Source organism: Podarcis erhardii (assembly GCF_964252035.2).
Source record: "Podarcis erhardii genome assembly, chromosome: 9".
NCBI classification, from domain to species: domain Eukaryota; kingdom Metazoa; phylum Chordata; class Lepidosauria; order Squamata; family Lacertidae; genus Podarcis; species Podarcis erhardii.
Window position 1 is genome coordinate 29,922,941 of NC_138512.1, and position 23,029 is coordinate 29,945,969.

At 41.2% G+C, this 23,029-nt stretch overlaps 1 long non-coding RNA gene across 4 annotated transcripts in view; it reads left to right on the plus strand.

Moving 5' to 3' along the window:
• The first annotated feature begins 11,980 nt into the window (after nucleotides 1-11,980).
• Nucleotides 11,981-23,029, plus strand: part of LOC309349491 — a 75,928-nt gene continuing 64,879 nt past the window's right edge. For 2 of the 4 annotated variants that reach the window (XR_014159962.1, XR_014159963.1), the window contains exons 1-2: nucleotides 14,787-15,177; nucleotides 16,148-16,320. This is a non-coding gene — a long non-coding RNA (uncharacterized lncRNA). The other 2 variants (XR_014159960.1, XR_014159961.1) reach the window with 2 other exon arrangements.

Here is a 23,029-nt window from a genome sequence, read left to right on the forward strand (position 1 = left end):
AATGTTATTTTGCAGCATATTTTAGCTAGTCAATAAACAGAGAAACCTATGCTTGCTTTTCATGGAGAAGTTTTATCAGGGATACAGGTTGGCTTTTACCTCCATTGTACTATGTTCTAGCTGGAATATTGCTGGATTTAAAAGTACCCATTAATAATATTGTTATTTTTATTTTTTTTGTTCATAACAAGAACTTGAATAGTGCATGTACACAAGAGAATCTAAAGAATCCCTGAAGGTAGTGCTGCTATTCTACTGAATGAGAGGTAGGAATGGTTCATAGTGCTATCCAGGCTTCTTTTGGGTAATGTGATGGGCACTGGTTTTCAGCATTTCTGTCCGGAGGGAACACTTTTCATATGGCTGCAGAACTGCCAAGCCTCTGCTATGGATCCGTTTGTTCATTTGGGAAGACTTGGGGCATATTTCTAGGGTGTTCACACAGGTTATTGGCCATATTAGAGGAGTCTACATATCAACGTACAGCTGCACAATGCAGCATAAAATCAGTAGTGATTAGCAAGCTTCAGGGAAGCTTTTCTCCCATTACCGATCTTTTCATTCAATTTCTGAATGTACTTGAGGATTCCTCCAGAATACTGTTTGAGCACTGCTGCCCTGGAATGTCCCCGTTGCAGAGAGCTTTGCACAGTGCCTTTCACACTGAATTAGCCAAGTGGCCCCAGGGAATAAAAAGAAACGTAATAATGAAATATTCCCCTGCATATAACGTTTGATACAGGTTCCTTGGAAGAGCTATGAAATGTCCACAGAGAGCTCCACAGGAAGACTGGGCTTAACCAAAGCATATTCCTTTTTTTAATTTAGAACAGGGTAGCTGTATTTAAGCCATTCCATTTTGAGATTATTATATTTATGCTGCTTTTACTGTATTGGCCATGTGCCAATGCCAGAATGCAAGTATGGCAAAGACAGAGAGTTTTCTATTATAAATCCAATAACAGTTTATGGCTTTGTTCTTCTGGAGTCCTAAATCATATCTGGCTGATAATCTGAGGTGCTTCTTTTAAGCTTTAGTTTTTGATAGGTTCTAGAAATATGCCTTTGCAATAAAGGAACATTTGTATGTGTGGAGTTTTGTCCGGTACTCAAGGAGTGCAGAACAATCTACCCTGCCATAAAGCAGCCTTTTACTCATGGGAGCTTTCTGTGTTGTCCACCAAGTTCCTTTAGCTGCAGGTGTTTTACTTGAGTTGCAAAGGTGATGGAGACTCTGTACTGGGCTGTCAGAAACCCAGTGTTTCCCAGATCTTTTCTTTGGTGAGTGACTGGATTCTACATTTGCTAGTATACTTACAGTATAATGAACAAGGGGCAGGGGAGGTACATTTCTAGTAATGCCAAACTTGTTTAGAACCCATCTTGTTATAGAACTATGACTTGGAAGAATTTACTCTTGGATATCTGCTGTGAAAAGGCCAAGAAGTAGACATAAATAAAACCAGTTAATATTATAAAATATAATATAAAAAATAATTGCATGCATTTGGCATTTTGATGCTGCAGCCATAAGGATGATGCATATATTAATGCCCTACTGATAACACATTCCCCCTCCCTCCCATTTGCATTCCCATTTATCCCTTACGATAGAGCAAGGCCAAATGGTATATTTAATAGCATTTGTGATGGTTGTCTAATACATATCATGTCCCCATCCAATGCTTTGAAACGGGGCAGCTCCCAACACATTTTAGAACCCAGCCTAAGCAGCCAGTGGTAGTTCTGCCAGTTTCTTCTCTTTATAAAATATCTGCGACAAAGCTGCACCATGTATCAACTTCAATTTTATAAGGTAATAATTGATCTATACCTCCAAATAAAGGGACGCGGGTGGCGCTGTGGATTAAACCACAGAGCCCAGGACTTGCTGATCAGAAGGTCAGCGGTTCGCATCCCCATGACGGGGTGAGCTCCTGTTGCTTGGTCCCTGCTCCTGCCCACCTAGCAGTTCGAAAGCACGTCAAAGTGCAAGTAGATAAATAGGTACCGCTCCAGCGGGAAGGTAAACAGCGTTTCTGTGCGCTGCTCTGGTTTGCCAGAAGTGGCTTAGTCATGCTGGACACATGACCCGGAAGCTGTCTGCGGACAAACACTGGCTCCCTCAGCCCATAGAGCGAGATGAGCGCCGCAACCCCAGAGTCGGTCACGACTGGACCTAATGGTCAGGGGTACCTTTACCTTTACTTTACCTCCAAATAACTTCCTTTGCTGTCTTAGTTATCCTTTCTCAAGTCCTTGTTCTATCGTTGGTGATATAATTAAAAGAGGGGATGGGTACAGAAGAAGAAAAAGAGGGGGAGTAGGAAATCAGCTGAGAGTTGCAAAACTACATCACATCTCATGCACGTACCAGAACTTGAGTTCCAGTGCTGGCGCAAGGGCCTCATCCTCTTGTACGAACGCTAGGTTCTTTGCACTGTATCATATCCTCAGATCCACTGACATATAACATAATTCAGTTACTTAAGGTGAGATCGTTTTGGAGATGTTATTTTCCTTTCCGACTTCTGAAAGGAACAGCAGGAGTGTTCCTGCAACCCTCTCTGAGTTACTGTTGCTGTCTCCAGAGAAATGAGCTTCATCTAAGATGTATTCTTGTATACATGTCGGGCTGACACCTTCTTTTTCTTCATTCTCTGGCTGTTCCATCCAGGACTACAGGCATCTCGGCTGCACATGTTGAGATCTGAGTAGTAAGCATTGCAAAAACATGTCTACCTGTATGGGTTGTCTGTTTTAATTTAGGGGGCAAACTCCTGATCGCCGCAGTGTAGGAGACAGACAGGCGGTGAAGAAGAAGAAGCTTGGAAGCTTTGATGCCTTTATCTGAATAGGAGCCAGCAGCGGTGTTCAGCAAAGCGGGACTGATCTTCCTAGGGCTCAGCTACACAGCTGCAAATAAAACATTCACAAATGTGACACTGGATGTGTGTTGATTGCAGCCTAGTCTCTGGAAAGGAGGCTTGGAATAGAAGGAGCACTGTTAACATACAGAATGAAGTTTGAATCTTCAAAAGCTACTGAAGAAGAGAAAGAAGCATGCTGAGGACAATTTTGGTTTATAAAAAATATATATATGAAGAAACACAGAAATAAATTGCACCACAATCCCACTTTAATTATTGTTAAGATGAATTACATAGAAAAGAGTAGCTATTGAAATTCACAGAAATTCCAGACAATGGGGGCAGAGGTTACCACACGTCTGCTAAAATTGTCTACTTTTCAATTCACCCCTGCAACACAGTGTGATCTGAAGCCTGCTGATTTCTATATATGTAGCTGCTGTTAAGAGTATCAGCAGGTCTGAGCAGCTTTTTCTCTCTCAGTTATATTGCCAACTTCATTCTCTATAGCTGTAACTTCTGGCTCTACTACACAGTGATGATTTATAGTGTCCATCTATAGCTATTTCACACAGCCTTTTTGCCCACTGCCCAGAAGCTCAGGGCTCACCTCCACTTATCTTTTGCCCTGCATTTTCTAACCACAGCTCTGCACTTTCAAGTTCTGTGTCTTAGTGGGTTGTGGGTTTTTTGCCCTGCCGTTTTCTCTAGGAAAACCTGCTCTTTAACCCTGAATCGGAACAAACAGCGATTTGGGTTTTCTGGGGATTTCCGTTTGCTTCAATTCAGTGGTTAAAGAGCAGGTCTTCGCAGGGAAAGTACCAGGAGGGTGGAAGCGCTCAGACACTGAGCTTTAAACTGCCTAGAAACACAGCAGAAAAGGAAATGTGGGCGAGCCCTTAGTTTTAATGTTGATTATTTTGGACACAATTAGACCTTTACTTCCACTTGCTGCTACGTTTGACCTAGACTGGCACGGGGATGAGTACAGTCATCCAACTCAATTAGATTAGACCTTTATACACATCCACACCAAGGACCAGATGTCACTGTCACATAACAATACTAACTGCAGTTGTAGGTCTGATACGTTCACATCTCCATCTGTACTAGGGCCAACCAGTAGAAAGCTCCTTACTCCTTATTTCTAGTTTAGGTATTGAAATAAATCAGTGAAGAATGTGTGTTTATACTTCCCTCTGGCAAAGAAGGGGCTACAAAAGAGTTCATTACCCCCTCTCCCGAGACTTGCACCGTTATAATTAAGTAGTTAAAGGCAAAGGCCACAATCCAACACAGAGATAAATATGTCTAAGCCCATTGTGCTCAATGGGCTTAGCCATCTTGGGTTGTGGCCATAATGACTGCGCTCATATTGATTTCTGTGGGATTAACTTATGAGAAGCAAATTTAGGATTGCAGCCAAAGTGGAACATTTTTAAATAAATTAAACAGCTGTTTAAATCCGTAAATTAAGATTAATGGGCTAGCCTTAAAAAGCATCTGCATAATAGTTATAAAATAGCCTTTCCTTTATGCGAGAAAAACATACATCTATACTTGATAAATGAATGGAGCCGGGGGAGGAGGGGATTTTGCACAAGGAACATTTGCCAAGCAGCTACAGTGAGTTACAAAGACGACTTTAAACAAATGCTCTCTGCATGTAATGGAATATGGATACTAATTCTGCCCTGGGCTCTTTTGGGAGGAAGGGTCAGGTATAAATTTAATAAATAAATACAGAAGAAAATACACCTAGTGTTCAAAGGGTAGTAAATTAAAAATGTATTTTAGACTTTAAAAGTACTAAGCAGTAACCTCTTTTAGCAACTTAATTCAAAGGCTATTCTTTTCCACAGGTAACTGCCAGGGGAGAAAGCATGAGATGTGATGCAATATTAATATGGCCTAGTTTTGAGTTCACCACTCCTGTGCCCAGAGACACACATGTATCCCTAAGTGGCCTGCCCTGGTGCCAAAAGGGCCCTTCTGCTGAAATTAGGCTTGACAGAAGCATTCCATAGTGACTAACAATTGATTCTGGTGTAAGTGGAGTCCACAACAGTTCCTCCTGTTTGCAAATGTGCCCTTGGGTCCAAAAAGGCAGTGGTGTAGCGTGGTGAGGGCCACAGGAATGGTTGCCCCAGGCACAAAATTAGGAGTGCAAAATTTCAACTTCCAGTGCTGCCTCATTACAGCTGTGTGCTTCTGTTTCTGGGTTCTGTTGAAAATGGCTTCTTCATGTGAACCAGGAAGTGACCTCTCCAGACAATGGAATGACTCTTTTATTATGTCTGCGGCTGCAATCTCCTGGGTAAGGCAATTGGGTAAGGCACTGTAAGGCAATTGAAACGTGCATGTGTACTCCGTATGTTTCACTCCCTCCCACCCACCACTTGCACAGCCCCAGGCACTGGTAACCTATGCTACACCGTTGCAAAAAGGTCATCAGCCCTTGATCTAGTAGGCAAAATTGTCTGAAGGAATATGACAAGTTCTGAGCATTTCAGAAGAGGGATAATAAATAGATACACAATATATGCACCATATTTTAAGCCTTTGGAGTTTAGGGGTTACTACAGGGTGTATGGTGAATCAAATGAGCATCAAGAATAGCTTTCTTAGAGTCACTCAACAACTCTCTGTGGTAAGTTATTGTTCTGATGAAGTAGCTGCTTGTCTGCATACTCTCCCAGGAGTCTCTGATGAAGACACAAGATTGCTGTGACCTGATCAGAGGTTTGAGTTATTGAGACCCTGCACTCTCTGCAACAGCAGGCAAAAATATTGCAGACATCCAAGCAAAGTTTAAACAAAGAAGTTAAGGAAGAAGCAAAAGCCAGTTCATCAGCAGGCAGAGTCTTAAGATGTAAACAAGAGCCAAGAAAGTGGACAGCACAGACCCAGTGGAGTTGCAAGACTACACCTGCAGCAAGTGTGAGCTGATTGCTCTGTTGAAAGAGGAAGTAAGGACTGTGTTTCCACACCTTGCCTCATTAGAGAAGATGAGTTCTTGGAGAGGACAAGAGGGCAGCTCAGCAAGGAAAAGCGGGGAGAGACTGTCAGGTAAGATGATGAGAATGGCAATGGGGAAGATAAAACTGCATGGAAGACAGGATGTCAAAGGCATTCTGATCTATAGGAACTAAGAAAAACCTTTTAGTATCTTTCTAATGAGTGTGACTGAGGATCCTGATAGAGGACAGCTGCAGCAGGTTGTGCTAGGTAGAAAGGAAGCCTTTCAACCCTTCAAAGACTAAGGCAAGTTCAACTACTGTCTGTAGAAAAAAGGTGAAGGGTGGTGGTGATTGGGGATCCCCTACTGAGAGATGGCTGTGTGCTGACCAGGCCTGTTAAAGTCATGAAGTACATTGTCTCCTCAGTGTATGGATTCAGGGTATGAGAGACAGGTTGCCCAAGACTGAACACTCATCAGCCCTACTTGCCAGGCAGAACTACATTTTATGTTTGACTTTTATTTATTTATTAAATTTATATCCCACCCTTCTTGCCTAAAGATCACATTAATTCTTCTCGTAAAGAGGAGAGGAGTACAAAAAAGTAGACTTCTTCAAGTGAATTACTGGCTACACAGATGAATATTGATCTGAGATGTTCAGTTTCCGGGACCCAAGGTGTAAGCTTTCTTTATAGGCTACCTCCTGAGGGCTGGAGAAAATGTATTTGGCAAAAAATGGGGTGCTTGATCAAAAGGTCTTTAAAGGGGTAAGGATAAATTACCTATAAGGGTAAATCCAAATGCAAGCACTAAAAATAGGAATTTGCTACAGAAGAAACTGGGAGACGTATGGGGGTACCTGGAAACCTTATACAGTACTAAAGTAACAGGTAAGTCAGTAGAAAAGAGTATCTAAGGATTTAAATGTATCCCAGTGTGCAGAGTACAGATAATAAACATAATGAACTTCTAGTATTGGAAGATACATTCAACTTGACAGGTATAACAGACTTGGTGAGATGACTTCAATAATTAGAATTTAGGAACTGAAGGCTCTAACTTGTTCCAAAATAACAGATGCAACAGAAAGAAATGTGGAGGTAGCATTTCATGTCAAAAATGTGCACACTGGCACAGACATTCAAGAGAGTGAAATGCTGTAGCAAATGAGGCCAGTGAGCAACAAAAAGGACTTTTCTAGGTATGTTCAATACAAAAGGAAGATAAAGGGAATGGTAGTCCTACTGTTCAGTAAGGATGTTGAAATATTCATAGATAGGAATTCCTATTCTCCCAAACGGAACCACAGTGTTCCATATTTGGGGGGGAGGGGCAAGCAAACTGCCTTAAAAGGCTTGAGCATGTTCAGTGACCACGGAATGCTGAATATAATGGACTAGTGGTGAACGACTTGCTGACTGAAACAGTGAACATTGTGCAATATTTTGTTAAAGTTCCCCACAAAAGTCTTTTAGGACTTACCACCCCATGTGCTAAGACTAGACCTATGCTCTTTTTAAAGTTACTTTTGAAGCCAAGGGTTCTAGGGAAGGTTAAAAAATACAACATTTTAGGAGTTGTTTGAATCCTCTAGGGACCAAAACCATCTAGATCAGATGAAATACAATGTGTATCTGAAGAAGTGTGCATGCACACGAAAGCTCATACCTAGAACTAACTCAGTTGGTCTTTAAGGTGCTACTGGAAGGAATTTTTTTATTTTGTTTTGACCATGGCAGACCAACACGGCTACCTATCTGTAGATGAAATACAGTACTCAAAGCCATCAGAGATGATGCAGGTGAGCTCATTACCTACCAGCAAGAGAAGACAAAACCTGCTGCAAAAGAACTCAGCAAAATATTTTAATGGGTAAAAGAATTAAGCCTTTGTGTTAACAATATAGCAAGTGAAGCCACTGTTCATGTGGGGTTGTTCACTCCTTAGTTACTGAATTGCTCTAGCCAGCCAGAATACTTGCTTTCTAACCCTCTGCCAGCACATTTTAATGTTTAAAGCCTCACTTCCTACTGAACAATATTTCAGTTTATAGCTGCTCAGACAAGATTTCGAAGATTTGTTTTCCCATATGTGCTCCCTGTCCAGTTTTTTTCTGTCTCCTGCCCCTCCTCTTGCTGTTGATTGCTAACAACTGTAGCACATAACAGAAGCATTCATTGTTACAGCTTTTGTTTTCAGGTGACAAATTCCGCGTCTGTTGCTGCAATAGCAAAACTCTTGCTATCTAAATGTCCTTTGGGGATGACTATGAAGCCAACAGTTTGGAGTGTTCATTGCACTGAGGCCCACAAACAGACCACTGATATAACCTAGTATCCATTTGCTACTATATGAAGCTGTCTTTGGGGATCTGCTGGCACTTAGATATTATTTGAAAATATTAAATCTACCAGGGCAAGATGGTGCCTAGGAGCACAACACAAATTAAGCCATTGTTTAAACTATACTGAAATATTGTGGGTTGTTCATAGATTTAAAAACCACTCCGAAAGACTTGTCACGTACTCCATTCTACTCTATTTTTCTCCTTTCTTCTCCTTTAAAGCATCATATACTCGTCAATATTTTACACTTGTTTTATATTGAAAGGATCAAGGGATTCATGTTGAACTATGGAATTTGATTACTTGTTCTGTCTTTGGAAATTTTTTAAAAGCATGAAATCACTACAGACTAGAAACTGCTGGGTTGTTTCTATGCAGATTTATAAATGAACACGTTTTGTTCTATCATAATATCTCCCTCCACAAATTCTAAAATTTCAGAATTTTACATTTGTGGTAATGGGTGCTGTCACCAGACTCAAGTAAGGCAGGCAATACTGTGCCACCCAAAAGGTGATGTGTGTGTGTGTGTGTGTGTGTGTGTGTGTGTGTGTGTGTAGCTGCGCCACAGCCACAGCTTGTCCTGTGGCATCCCATAACATAGTTGCTAAGTGGCTGAAAAGCATTCTCCCAATGATCCTCTCAGGACTTTGTCCCGATGGTAAGATTGGAACCACTGTAACAGATTGCCCTCAATTCCCATTTTCTGGAGCAGATCCAGGGTCAATGGTATCAAAAGGCAATGAGCTATCAGGAAGCAGCGGTAAGTTCACACTCCCCCTGTCCACTCTCTGCAAAGGTCATCCTTCGGGGTGACCAAGACTGGCTCATTCCCATGCCCAGGCATTTACCTGGATTGGAATGGATCTACGGAGAGTTGATTGCGGATGATATACTTGTGGGAGTCATTGCTAATTCTCAGCTTTTAGAAAAATTCGCTAGCTGTTTGGCTGCTGTGCTAAACATACTGCAAGTATAACATTATTTACATTTTTTTATTTCTACTAGTTAATATCCTGCTGACTAATCCAGAGGGTTCTCACAGTGGCTTATAAATAGAATAAAAAAAACCCCCACATATAAAACAAATTAAAACAGCAGTCATAAAACACTAAAGCAGTATAAATATAAATCCAACTGAAGTCAATAAAACCTGACTCAAACTCAGCAGCGCAAAAACCTTCCTGAATAAAATAGAACCCCCCACCACCACCACCACACACTATCATGATTATTTGATGCTCGAGCTCTGGACTCATGATCATTTTTTTATTTTTTATTTTTAAGCAGGCACTGTTCAAACTGTTAAATATTGTACTGGGAATAATGTTAGTGCTTGCAATAAAATAAATAAATTGTATTGTAATTACTTTCATGACATGGTGCTGCAGAGTCATGGTGGGAAAATGCCGCATCATGATGTGCAGCTGCAAAGCATCACAGCTGGGGCTGAATCTTATCGGCGCTTGTTAGTGTTTTGTAAGCAATTAAAATAACAACCAGTAGTCTAAATAAAATGGTTATCTCCAAAGTACTGTTCACACTGTTTTAGAGCATTTTCTATTCATATTTGGCAATAGCCTTGGAATCACAGTTCACATCAGACAACTGCTGTACACCATTGTTTCTTGGAGACGGATGGTGTTAAACAGGAATCAACAGAGCCATTAATGCACGATGGTGATAATAATTCTTAGTTTTTTATGTCTATAATGTTAGCATGATAATAGTGCAACACAAATATGTTGTGTTGCTTAAAAAAACATTTACAGTGGTACCTCGGGTTACAGATGCTTCGGGTTACAGATGCTCCAGGTTACAGACTCTGTTAACCGAGATATAGTACCTCGGGTTAAGAACTTTGCTTCAGGATGAGAACAGAAATCATGCGGCAGCGGCGCAGTGGCAGCTGGACGCCCCATTAGCTAAAGTGGCACCTCAGGTTAAGAACAGTTTCAGGTTAAGAACGGACCTCCAGAACGAATTAAGTTCTTAACCCGAGGTACCACTGTATATATATTTCTGGAGCAAAAATATTACGGCATATACCAGCAGCAGCTCTAAAAGCTGTCCAAAGCCATAATGTACAGTGACCAGTGATAACACATCTTACAACAGCCTTTCTTATATTAGTACTGTACCAGCCTGTAGTACGTCACCATTCACAACAGATGGTGGACTGTTTTCCAACTGTAATTTTGCTCTGTTTTCCCCACACAATTCATGTACTTCTATTTATGACTTATTATTATTATTTTATTTGTTGAATTTACATACCACCCTACTTTTAACCATCGTGTAACAAAAAAAACCAAGGGAGACTTGCCATAAAACATTGTGGTTCATCCTCACTCCCAAGCAGGAGTACCCTTGTAAGAACTCAAGAAGACTGGATTTTACCTTATTATAGACTTCTCCACTATAGTGAGGTGTATTTCTATTAAAATTACAGCAATTATTCCTAATATATGCACACATATATACAACATGAAAAATTTGTGCAAATGAGCACTATATTTCACCTGCCTTTTTTGGTGATGCAGACGTGGCTACTGTATTCATAATATAGTCACCTTCATGAGTTACCCACATCAAGGGTGTTGACCTTTAAAGCCCTAAACGGCCTCGGCCCAGTATACCTGAAGGAGCGTCTCTACCCCCCATCATTCTGCCCGGACGCTGAGGTCCAGCGCCGAGGGCCTCCTGGCGGTTCCCTCATTGCGAGAAGCAAAGCTACAGGGAACCAGGCAGAGGGCCTTCTCGGTAGTGGCGCCTGCCCTGTGGAACGCCCTCCCATCAGATGTCAAAGCGATATTCAGAAGACATCTTAAGGCAGCCCTGTTCAGGGAAGTTTTTAATCTGTGATATTTTAGTGTATTTTTGGTTTTTATGGAAGCCGCCCAGAGTGGCTGGGGAAACCCAGCCAGATGGGCGGGGTACAAATAATAAATTATTATTATTATTATTAAGGGCAGATGTGCAAAACAAGGAGCAGGCCTGACCCCATTTCTTGTTCTACACATGACTGTCCTCCAAGTGCACAAGATATGAAGGGAGGTATTGTCATGCAGCCATGAAAGGTGCTAGAGACCTAGCCAGGAAAAGGTATCAACACTAGCCAGTCCTGATTTAATAATAATGTTTGAGTCAGCCAGCATAATATTTCCACACACACCGCAAACTATTATAGACACACAGTGCTAATATCCATGATATAATCAGTTAATTAAATAGGATGGAGGATGAAACCTGGGCTCTAGATCCCTGCCCCCTGTGTAGCCCCCCACCAAAATGCCAGAATTTATAGCAATTTGTCATTCTGAACTCATACACTTAAATGGAGCTGTCGTACAAAGAAGAAAAGCCACAATTCAAAGAGCAGGCCCTTCCTTTCCTCAAGATTTTGGCTATTTTAGAACAACAACAACTAATAATAATAATAATAAATTTATATCCCGCCCATCTGGCTGGGTTTCCCCAGCCACTCTGGGTGGCTTACAACATATAAAACAACAAAACATGAAACATTAAAAAACAAGATATCCTATACAAGCAACAAACAAACCAATAAATCAATAAAAACCAATAGCAATAATAACAATATTTTAGCCAGAGCCAAAAGATTTCTCTTCAGGGAGCAGAATGCTAGAATGATCTAAGGCCATTTTGCTGCCTCAGGTTTGACCTAAGATGATTATAGCCGAAAACAACCACCAAATTGTTAGTATTTGAATATGGTTAATATGTGAATTGAGCCTGAAGAGGAAAAGCCCAGTTGGGGACTGTTGCAATTTAATGAGAAACAATTGTGTTGCAATATTTGTTATAAAAAAGAAAAGAAAAAGGGATGCTATTGTAATTTGGGAAGCGGTGTATGTGTTGTGAATCCATCTTGAAAACACTGGCTGTGCTAGCTAAAACAGACACTTCCTCTCAGAGGGCAGCCCACAGTATTGGTATGTGGCTTTTTAAATATGCCTCACATAGTGTTGTTACAGGGCCAAACTGGAAAAACCCGCTTACGACATAGAATTTAGCTATGTATCTTTTTTATTTTTATGTGTTTGTGTGTGGTGTTTTTACTGAGAAGGCAGCACACAAAGCAGGGACACTTCTCACCTCATACTAAGTCCTAGGCCTCTTCTGTACTATACATTTAAGGGAATATTATAGCACTTTTAACAATCATGGCTTCCCACAAAGAATCCTGTGGTTTATTAAGGGTGCTGAGAGTTGTTAGGAGACAGTTTTCCCCCTCACAAAGCAACCATTGCCAGAGTGCTTTAACAATCAACCCCTCTTCACTGGGAACTCTGGAAATTTTAACTCTGAGACTGGGATAGAGATCTCCTAACAACTTTCAGCACCTTTAACTAACTACTGTTCAAATGATTCTTTGGGATAAGCCATGACTGTTCAAAGTTTCCTGCCTCTTGGATCCTGCAGAGGAGCAGCAGCTGTGGACTGAGAACTGCCATTTTGATATGCTGGAATTGTGGGCCAGCAGGAATCTGGCCCATCAATTTATTATCTGCCCTTTACTATAAGCAGTGTTAGAAACTGAGATATGAAAGCTAGGAGCTAAATGGCACCTTAAACCTGGACGCAACAAGAGAATGTCTAGGCATGCTTTTTTATAACAAGAATACAAAGCTGAAAATGAATGAACTGTAGCCCAAATATTATGTTCATTTTTCACATGGTCTAGTCCTTCCTCTGCCCACCCCCCTAATATTCTTAAGAGGGTCTCTTCTCCAGTCTTCAGAGAGTGGCTGGAAGTGGGGAGGCAGAAAAGGGTCCTCTCTTCCTTCCACTCTGCAGTTTTATTCTGAAATCTCAGGCGCCCAGAGCTTAGAAACTGCTCGCGCTAATAAAATTTCCTGTCGCAAAATGCACCTAGAACAATGGGAGTTGACCATACAGTCCCACTGACCATAAGGTCCCAGGGCAGATTACAGCAATAAAATATACAATTATAAACTAAATAAAACAGTTACAACTGCAAAATAAGGAAAGGGTAAAAACTATTGTTACGAGGTGCACCTTACGGCGGCCTGATCCCTCTAATATAGTTGTCAGAGAACCGCTATTATTGTTGAATGGTCACCATCTGTTCTGCTGATGGCATGTTAACATTAAAGTGAAGATTAAGAAATTGCAAAGTGGGCATATGCTGTACCTAAAACTGAGCTTGTTCCCCTTCAAATGAGAGACCTTCTATAAAACCTAACATTTGGAATGGGGAAAAACTATTCTAAAGTTAGAATACAATAGATAAAACCTTTCTTTGTATGCAGATTTTTTTTTTAAAAAAAACTTTTTATGCTGCCCCTGACTCCTCTTTGAGTAAGCTGTTAAAGTGAATGGAAATAACTTTAGCAATGTACCTGGAACCATCACTTGCAGAAAGTCTGCAGGGAAAGGCCTGCATTGTGAAGAAAGCAGACTTGTAGGTAAGCAGCCATTAAAGTATCTTTCTTTTGGCAATTGCTGCAAATCCTTTCAGAATAAAATATGGGAACAAAAGCGCCCTTTCAAAAGCTCTGGTGCTCTTTTAGTTCCACAAAAGAGCCAGCATCGTGGTGTTCTGCACCAATTGAGCATTATGTTATTTCTTAGATGCCCCCCCCTTCCCTGTATTTTGAACATTTTAAATGTTCCCTTTAGGGAACTGTTAGCAACTGTTCAAGCCTTAGCATCTATTATCGTGCATTGATTGGTTATACCTATGTAGAATATCTAATCCTATTTAGACCAGATCTTGGAGACCTCTCACTGGCATTGTTTCTCTGCCACTCTGAGTTGCAACCTGGAGGGCCTGGCCTTGCATTGACTTTTTGCCACCTCTTTCATCTCAGCTAGATTCAACCATCTATTTAAGCCTTCTTAAAACTAACCATTTGATTATCTGCATTTAGAAGCTGCTTGCTGCTCAAGTTATCAATAGAGTTGATTTACATGAAAATATGGATTGGATGTGAGTTTTAGCTAAATGTGCAGACATACGGCCTAATGTGTGTTGAGGCGAGAACAGGTGCAGTGATTAGCGCAGTGGAGACTCCGAAACCCAGGGGTAAATGCACTCTCTCTTTAGATTCTCTCCAGGCTGCACCTCTCCATTGTCCTGCTCTGTGCTCTGCTTGAATGCTTTTGCCAGGCTGACATGTTTCCTCGAACTGTGATATGCCTCTTGCTTTCCTGGACAGGGGGATAGATTTGTGCGTGCGTTATTGTGTGCATGTAGGAACATCAGACTTCTGCTGAGAGTGGGATCTGAAGTTGGAACTTCTGAAAGAAAGTGAACAGGGCAATGTGCAGCACAGTGGAACAATTGGGAGGCCAGGTGATTCAGCACCCTGGCATCTGTTTCAGGGCAATGAGGCCTGGCTACAGGATAGCTACAGGGGCTTGTGTGATTGCTTGTAGATGTGAGTGGTTTGGTGGCAAGACAGTGAGGAGAGGCTGACTCAGATGGCAGAAAAAGGAATTGGGTTGGATTCTTAGTCTAAACTGGAACAAGGGTACCCGGGTAAAACGGTCCGGGGGGGGGGAGTTTTGTCTGAAGGCCTAGATGGGGGCTAATGGGCCATATAACTGCCCCAATGGCCTATTTGATCCTGCGTCATGGGGGGAATCCTTTATCTCTGGATTGACCCTGGTGGAGTAATCAACCAGCAAACGGGTTAGTTGGTTCAGGATCCATACCCAATGCCTATGCCAAAGCCTACTGGCATATATAATCAATAAAATTGTGGCCATTTTGATCCCAAGTTGTTGTGCAATGTCTTTAGTGCTGCTTTCACACCCCTTGCCCCTGGTAAGGCCTGCACCTGGGTCCTCAAGGTTGCTCATGAAGTAATGCGGCCTTTGGGCAGAAAAGAGTCCTCACCCTCATGTAGAACAATCTGAGCTCCTTAGAGGAGGACTGAGATATATAGTATCTACCAGCACCAATGAGACTTAGATTGAATTCCTACTCCCTCACCTCTGAATTTTACAGGTGACTGTTAGTCACACAGAAAGTAAACCTGTTAGAGCAGGCTGAGCTAGAGATCTCTATTAGTAGTGAAACCTGTACCTTTTATTTTGCTATGTTGCTATGTTAACCTAATCCACACATTAAGAATGGAAGCAAGGGGTTAGAATAACTGATGACTTATAGCTTTCCTAGCTTTGATTTAATTTATTTAAGAGATTTCCTACCGCCCTGCACCATAAGTTTCCACGTTGGATTGCAGCAATATGATCGTACAAGGGAAGGGACAATTCTCTGGGATGCAAATATGCTTAGGCAAAAAGTAAAAAGATACGGTGAAACAGAACAACAGGTTTGTTTTAAAATGGCAGTTGTTTTGGAGCTTTCTAAGGAAAGAAAGAGAAGGGAAGTATGTGAAAAATGAAACCAACCATTTTGTGTGAAAACTCTGTGGCAAGTTCAAACAAAACTGGCCTGCGCAAAGGGTGGCAGGGACCTCATTAACACATTTGCCTCGGAAAAAAACCCCTTAAGACAGCCTTAGAACTGCTGTTCATTTTGAAATAGTCACTTACATAACGAAAGCAAGCAGACACACACTTCATTATCTTCTTGCTGATTTGGAGCAGCAGGTGGCTTAGGCTCGCTGTGGAGTAGCAATTTTTATATTGCTCCTCAGCAAATAACTTGGCATTAAGAGTTTTATGCTGCACCGAGGAGTAACATTAGCATTAGCATTAATGAATGCTAATAGGGCACTTTGCCCTGAGAAAACTGCCTATTTGCATTCATGTAGCCAAGTACAAGGTCAGTGCACATAATGTCCAGGATTGTGACAGAAACTAGTAAATTAAAAGCTGAGCCAGAAACAGTTCTACACTTGTCTTTAAGTGCACTGCAGTCATGCAAAGTCAGAAAGAAAGAAGCGTCTAGCCCTACTTGCGGGCACAATATATACATATATATCTCTTTACCTTCCTTTTTTTCCTTTTAGGTCACAGTCCTAGCGTATTGTAACATTTTGAGGTGGATTTCCTAGCTCTCCAGATGGAATTGAAATATTAGCTACCCACATTTACAGAAGTGTGAGAGACACCAGATCATATGCTCAGATCATTCAATTTCTCTTAAGGCAGAGAATACAGCCTTGGCTGCAATATCCATCAGGTATATGCACTCACCTGTGATTAACCTTACTTGGCCATTAAATGTCACAATTCTTGAGTACACATGAAGCTGAAAGAATATACATTTGTCAGTAAAAAGGTGACTGAATGAAAGACGTGAAATGACATTTTTCGTGGGGGTGGGAGTTGTATCTTGACTGTGAAGGAAAATTGCTTTTTCTGTAAATCTTAGGCCTAACGGAATAAAACACACATTTCTTTCCAGTTGGGAAGCCATTCTCATCGACATAATGAAGGCATTGTAAAGCTGTGACTTTTTGCAAACTCGGAGAGAAAACCAATCTGCAATCTTGACAGATATGATCTTTTCCAAGATGCGCTATTCATTTACAGCAGCAGGAGACCTCAGTTAATTTACGAGGGGGACAGCAGACAGTGAACTCTCCAGCTCAGCCTAGGTGGCAATGTCCCAGTCTGAATTTATGTTCTGGTTATTTATTTGTTTTTTTTAAAAAAAAGATTTATATTAAGCTTTTCTTTCATTCCAAGAGTACATTAAAATTCTAATGGAAAGCCATTTGTATGCATTTGTTGGGTTGCTATTTATTGCCCAGCAAAGAAAAAGGAAAGGAGTTGGGGGGAGGGAAGCTCCAAAAGTTTGCAAACAGTAAAGTTTTAAAGATGGAAACTAGTATAGAAGATGCAGGGGTAGGAAGTGAGAATCTAGCAGGAAAATATCTGCTGTGACCTGCTGAAATGGTCATCATGCTGTGAGTAATAGTTTGGAAGTGCTGTCCCCAGAGCCTGAGCAACAGTAGCCAATGCCATTTTAGGCAGCTGCTATCAGAGTGATTTCCATTCTGCAATAAAGTGACAGAAATGGCCTAGTCTAAAGGCTCATTCACACATCAAAGTTTGTTACACACTGAGTGCAATTTCAAGGAATGACCTCCACGTGTGAATGAGTCATCACCACACATTTATTCATTACGTTTATATCCAGCCTTTCAGCCATCTGGGCATTGCACTTAATAGACCCCAATCTGCTTAGCTTCCATAAGGTTATTACATCATTTGTCTTCACTTCAGGCCATGCCCTGGACAGTAGCACAAATAGTACTTCCATATAATACTTTTCAGCGGGATTATCAAGTGGAGATAAGAAATTGTGTACCTGTGAAACAATCCTAAGTGATAAGGAACAACATTTCTCTCTTTCCCAAACATGATTGACATATGTTTGCAATAGGAGCGGGAAACGTGATTTTAAGAAATTGTATTAAATTAAATTAAATTTGTTTTGATTTGTAATAATTTTTTTTGGGGGGGATATATTTTTAAAAATCAGCAGGACTCAGGTATGTCGGGATTGTGGCCTTCACATTTTACAATCCTCCTAGTACTCATCTCCATAGCAACTCCATTAAATTTGTGATTCTTATTTTCCCATTTGGCCCTTGGAAAATGGAAGGCTTTGTCATGTGTTATAGTTTCAAGGAATATATTGTTATGCACTTGGTGTGGGGGGAAGTAGTCTGTATGCAGAGACCCTCCTAATCGCTGGATCCAGCAAGTGTTATATTTTAAGGCAGGCTAGCTTCCTGTTGAGGTGGTCGCCTGGGCGATGGGCCATTAAGGGAACCAAGGAAGTGGATCTGTGTGAGATGGCAAATGGAAGGACAAAAGGCCAGAGTAGAGAGTTGAGTGATGTGAGCCAGAAACTGGAAGAAAAAGCAGCAAGCTGGAAAGAATGTCAAAGCAGCGTTTGATTTCGGCTGGGATCCAAGGCTGTGGGACCCCTGGAATCTCAGACTGCTTGAAGATCGGAGTGATGTGCAACACTATGCTATAGATTTGCCTTCTATAGGTGTTGGCATTCAAAACTCATATGCATTGTGGTTGGCTGTGGCTTTTTATTCTTATGTACCATATATATAATGGAAATGGTGTTGGAAGCTGAGATGGATATTAGACCCTTCCCTAGGTTTGTTTCCATGATGTGTACAAAGTGAAAAAAAGAAACAAATATACTTTAAACATTACATTTGAAGAGGTACATGTTGTAGCTTAGCAACATTTTGACAAACATAATATGCACACCACTAGCTTAGGTGGTTTTTTTTAAAAAAAAGTTCAGACAAATTCATGAGCTTAGGTTTTACAAAGATATATTAGCTGTGGAACCTCCATGTGCAGAGACAGTATCTCAATACCAGTTGCTTGAGACAAACAGGGAGACTATTATCTCCATGCAGTGGCGTAGCGTGGGGGGTGCAGGGGGGGCCGGCCGCACCAGGCGCAACATCTGGGGGTTAGGGTTAGGGTTAGGGGGCGCAAATCCACGGGTTAGGGGGCGCAAATTACTTGCCTTGCCCCGGGTGCTGACAACCCACGCTACGCCACTGTCTCCATGCTTCCTTTGTGAGCTCCCGGTGTTGACTTTTTCTGTGGTTTTGGAAACTGATCTGGTGATGCAGTGTCCAGTCTGCTGTTTGATTTTATGGCAAATGAAAATTCTAATTTCTGAGACACCGAGAGCTGTGCTGTGTGATCCTTCATGAGATTTCTGAACCTTCCTCTGTTAAAAATCTCCCTTGATTGGATAGCTCAGCATCTTTGACCAAGAAGGGATTTGACCGAGCTTGAACTGTAGATCATGTTCATGTAGAACAGGCATGTCGAACTCCCAAGAGACTGTGATCTACTCCCAGTATCAAAAAAATTGGCAAGGATCTACCCATTGTCATTGGAGGGAGGAGGAGCGTGCGTGGAGTTTAGGAGAGGATTGCCTGGAGTTGTTGAGCTTTTTGGCCAAAGACATTTTGATACCTAAGACAGAAAACCTAACTAGCATGTGCTATGGCAGTAAAAGCGTAATAACAACAACACGTATGGTTTGCTTCCTTTTAATGATATCCCAAAATCAGGCGCCTGAGCCAGGCTGCTTTGTCTAATGGAAAGGTTGACCCGTGATGAATTCAAGTTTCTCAGTAAATAGATAGGATCCCTTTTGGGCTTCAAATCCCAGACAAGTCATGCCTTGAAGTGGGTGGCTGGTTATACCTGTGGTGTCATAGTCCCAGATTCAAACCCTGGCATCGCAGTGACACCACAATGAAGTTATGTTTTAGTAGGGTTGGTGAAGATTTCCCCACTCCCAACCATTAGAGAGCTGCTGCTTATATAAGAGGCCTTAGTGGTCTGAGTCAATACAAGGCAGCTTTCTCTGTTCCTATGAATTACAAGTAAACATTAACAAAAACCTCAGAATGAAAATCATTCAATAAATGGGTGGGTTGTATTCAGAATTTCTCACCGAGTGAGAAAATGGAATTTATTTTCATCCTTCAGTTTGGACTCCTTCAAGAATGCATTTTACACACACACCCCACACCCAAACCACCACCAGTCACTCTAAGCTGTTAAAAAACCTTTGTGTTTCAACATAGTGGCCTCTCTCTTCTTCTGCTGGTCCTTTTCTTTAGAAATGACTTTTGACAAAGGGCTTAGTAACAGGAAGGTAAATTTTCTGTTTGTATTCTGAACACTATTTGACAATAGAAAAAGTTAGAAAACAGATATTGGAGGGGGAGGAGGCAAAAAGAATGTGTACAGTGGTACCTCAGGTTAAGTACTTAATTTGTTCTGGAGGTCCGTTCTTAACCTGAAACTGTTCTTAACCTGAAGCACCACTTTAGCTAATGAGGCCTCCTGCTGCCGCCGCACCGCCGGAGCCCAATTTCTGTTCTCATCCTGAAGCAAAGTTCGTAACCTGAAGCACTATTTCTGGGTTAGCGGAGTCTGTAACCTGAAGCATATGTAACCTGAAGTGTATGTAACCTGAGGTACCACTGTATGTTCTTCAGGCAGATGTGTCTCTGTTGGCAACATGGATAAAAATCTCTCTGTTACTGCGGGGAACAGGAGATGGGAACTGGTTTATCCACTGTTGAGATGGAGAGATATAAAATATTTGATTAAAAGTATTGCTAATTATTATAGCTCTGCTATCCAACCATTTCCTTGTCAGTAATTTTGTTACACTTTAATAGACAGTCAATGACTCTTTTCATTTGCTCTTGAGGCATTAGTGAGTCTGGCTCTGATAATGCGTTACCTAATCTTATCTATCTATCTGGGATTTTTATGAAACCTGCACATAAAACCCTGGAAAGTGCTTAACTGTGTCTCTTCATAGATTAAAGCAATGTCCTTCGTCTTTCCTGTACCAATTTAAGTCAAGTGAGTGGCCTTGCTGCAATTTGGAATAGACTTGTGTGAAGTCCAGAAGTAATCCTCATGTAGGGTGTGCAAAATTGGACTTTTTGTACTTAAGGGAAGGACAAAAGACATAGGGGGGAAATCTTTTGAGTTTAGGCTTCTCAACATCTGAAGAAATTACAGTATGTTTTAGAGCATTTGCCTGTTATTTTCAAAACTAGGGAACATTGGGAGGGGGGTGCTTGTTCACTTTTAAAATTTGTATGTGTACCATTGTGCAAAGTGTAGTAGTTAATATTGTCTCATCTGCTAGGAGGCTGTCATTAAAGACTTTTTCAAAGACAAGAGCTGGTCAAAAATGGGAAATCTTAACTTATTGGTGTGGTCTGTCGTCTATTTGGAGTGTTGCAGGCATAACTGAAGAGGCTCTGTGTTTGTCCAATAAAGACTCTTCTCTCTCCTGTAAACCACATTTGATGTGTATGCAAACAAAAAATAGGCCCCTCTGGATTTGAAAGTTCTTTCCCAGGATAGCAGTGGGTTGTTTCCAAAGTGATACTCAGTCAGGATAATATTTTCTAGATGCAACGTGGAAAGCGTTTATTTAAGGGCTGGTGTGAAAGAATGTGTGTTTTAAACCTTTTACAAATGCTGTTACTGCCTTCAGGATGCAGTTTGCAAATCTAAGGCTGAAATCACACATGCATTTTCAGGTGGTTTAATTATCTTTTCCCACATAAGTTAATTCATCTTATCACTTTTCAAGTTATGCATCCCCCTCTTTAAATGTCACAACCCCTCCAGCTAGTGTGTTCTGGCCCGTACTGCCCTGTAACTCTCTTCAGATGCAATTCCATCGTGACCTAATGGACCTCCTTACTGACAGTGTGAGAATGGATTTCTTTCTGAATTATTTGCCCACCAAGCCCACTGAAGTCACATCATCATCATCATCATCATCATCATCATCATCATCGTTTCTAATGAAACTGACAAAGTAAGGTGAAAGACCTGTCAATTTTACTTAATGATTTCCTTCCTTTCCCCTACACTCCCTCCCAGATTCTGGCGAAATTCTTGTCACTTGGTGTCTTGTGCATTTTGAAAATTAGAGCAGTATTATGTGCCCCAGTGGTGGACCACATGAATCCCCTTCTGAAGAGAAAAACAACAACAAATCCTGCTGGTGAAATAGATTAAGCTTCCTTTGACCTTGCCTCACCAGAGAGAGGACACAGTGTTGATGGGGGACCCTCAACAGTTCCCAGGATTCTTTTGGGGGAAGTCATGACTGTTAAAGCAGTGTAAGAGTGCTTTAAATGTATGGTGTAGATTGTTTGTCATTGGTTTTGCTGTGACAATCTCCTACATATTTTCTGTTGCAGTTTGTGTGTCTTATATTTCATTCTCCTCTTTTACCCCCCACTCTTGTTTTATGCAAATTGTTTTCCCTTCTAATGTGGACAGTAACTGTGAGCAGTAGGTTCTTCTCTCTCTAATTGGAAGAACTGGAAAAGAATTCTGTGAGGTGAAAAGCATGTTTTTGAAAGGTTGGTTGTTGATTCTGTTTTAGAAAGAGAGAGAATGAGTCAGGGTCACCTTTATGCTATTGCCATTGGCTTCTGCTCTGTGGAAGCATCTCTCTGCTAATGTGAATTATGCTTTCTGAGGGCCCTGGTTACTGGGAAGTATTTCCCACAGAGTGGTGCGTATAATGCTCAGTGCTTTATTTTAATTATTAAAATGCAATACTGCAAAATAATCATTACTGTATTGCTTCAGAAACACTTACCAAAGATGTGGTCCTGGCAAAGTAAGTTCCATTCACTCACTTTAATGGATGGTTGCTGTAACCGGGGGGGATGGGGGCAGTGAGAGGAAGACTGCAGTTCAGGCCAAGCTGAGCTTTTGGTGGGAGGGCACAATATTGATTTGACTATTGATTCTGCACAGAACATTTTTGCTTTCTATTTTTCAGAACAAAATCCCCACCTTCCTCTTGACAGATCAGATGTCACTTTATTTTTCTTTACTTGAAATAATACCGAATGCAGGTTGTTGACAGCTTTAAGCTTTTGCACAGTCAGCATGACAGGGAGGAATGGCATAGACATGAGCAAAAGTCAAATGGTCTCCCAGGAGCTCCAACCCATTAAAGCAATTGCTGGGAGAGAAAATGAATGCTCAAAACATCTGCAGCTTCCCTTAGCTTCAGTTTACAGTCTGGTCTAAAAGTTTTGTTTTGAACCCTTATGCTTTATTAAGTGTCCCTAACCCATGTTGGGAACTAGGTTTGAATGTGCTAAGAAAATGCTTCCTGTTGCTCCAGTCGAAACTAAATTCTGTGCTCAGATCTGTACAACTTGTGCTCAGATCTGTACAAGTTGTGTCCCATCAAGTCTTTCACAGCAGTGCAGGAGCTCAATGAACCTTCTGTTTTTGCTGTCTGCCTGCAACTTAAAAAATATGGTAGGATAGTGGTACCTTGGGTTACAGACGCTTCAGGTTACAGACTCCTCTAACCCAGA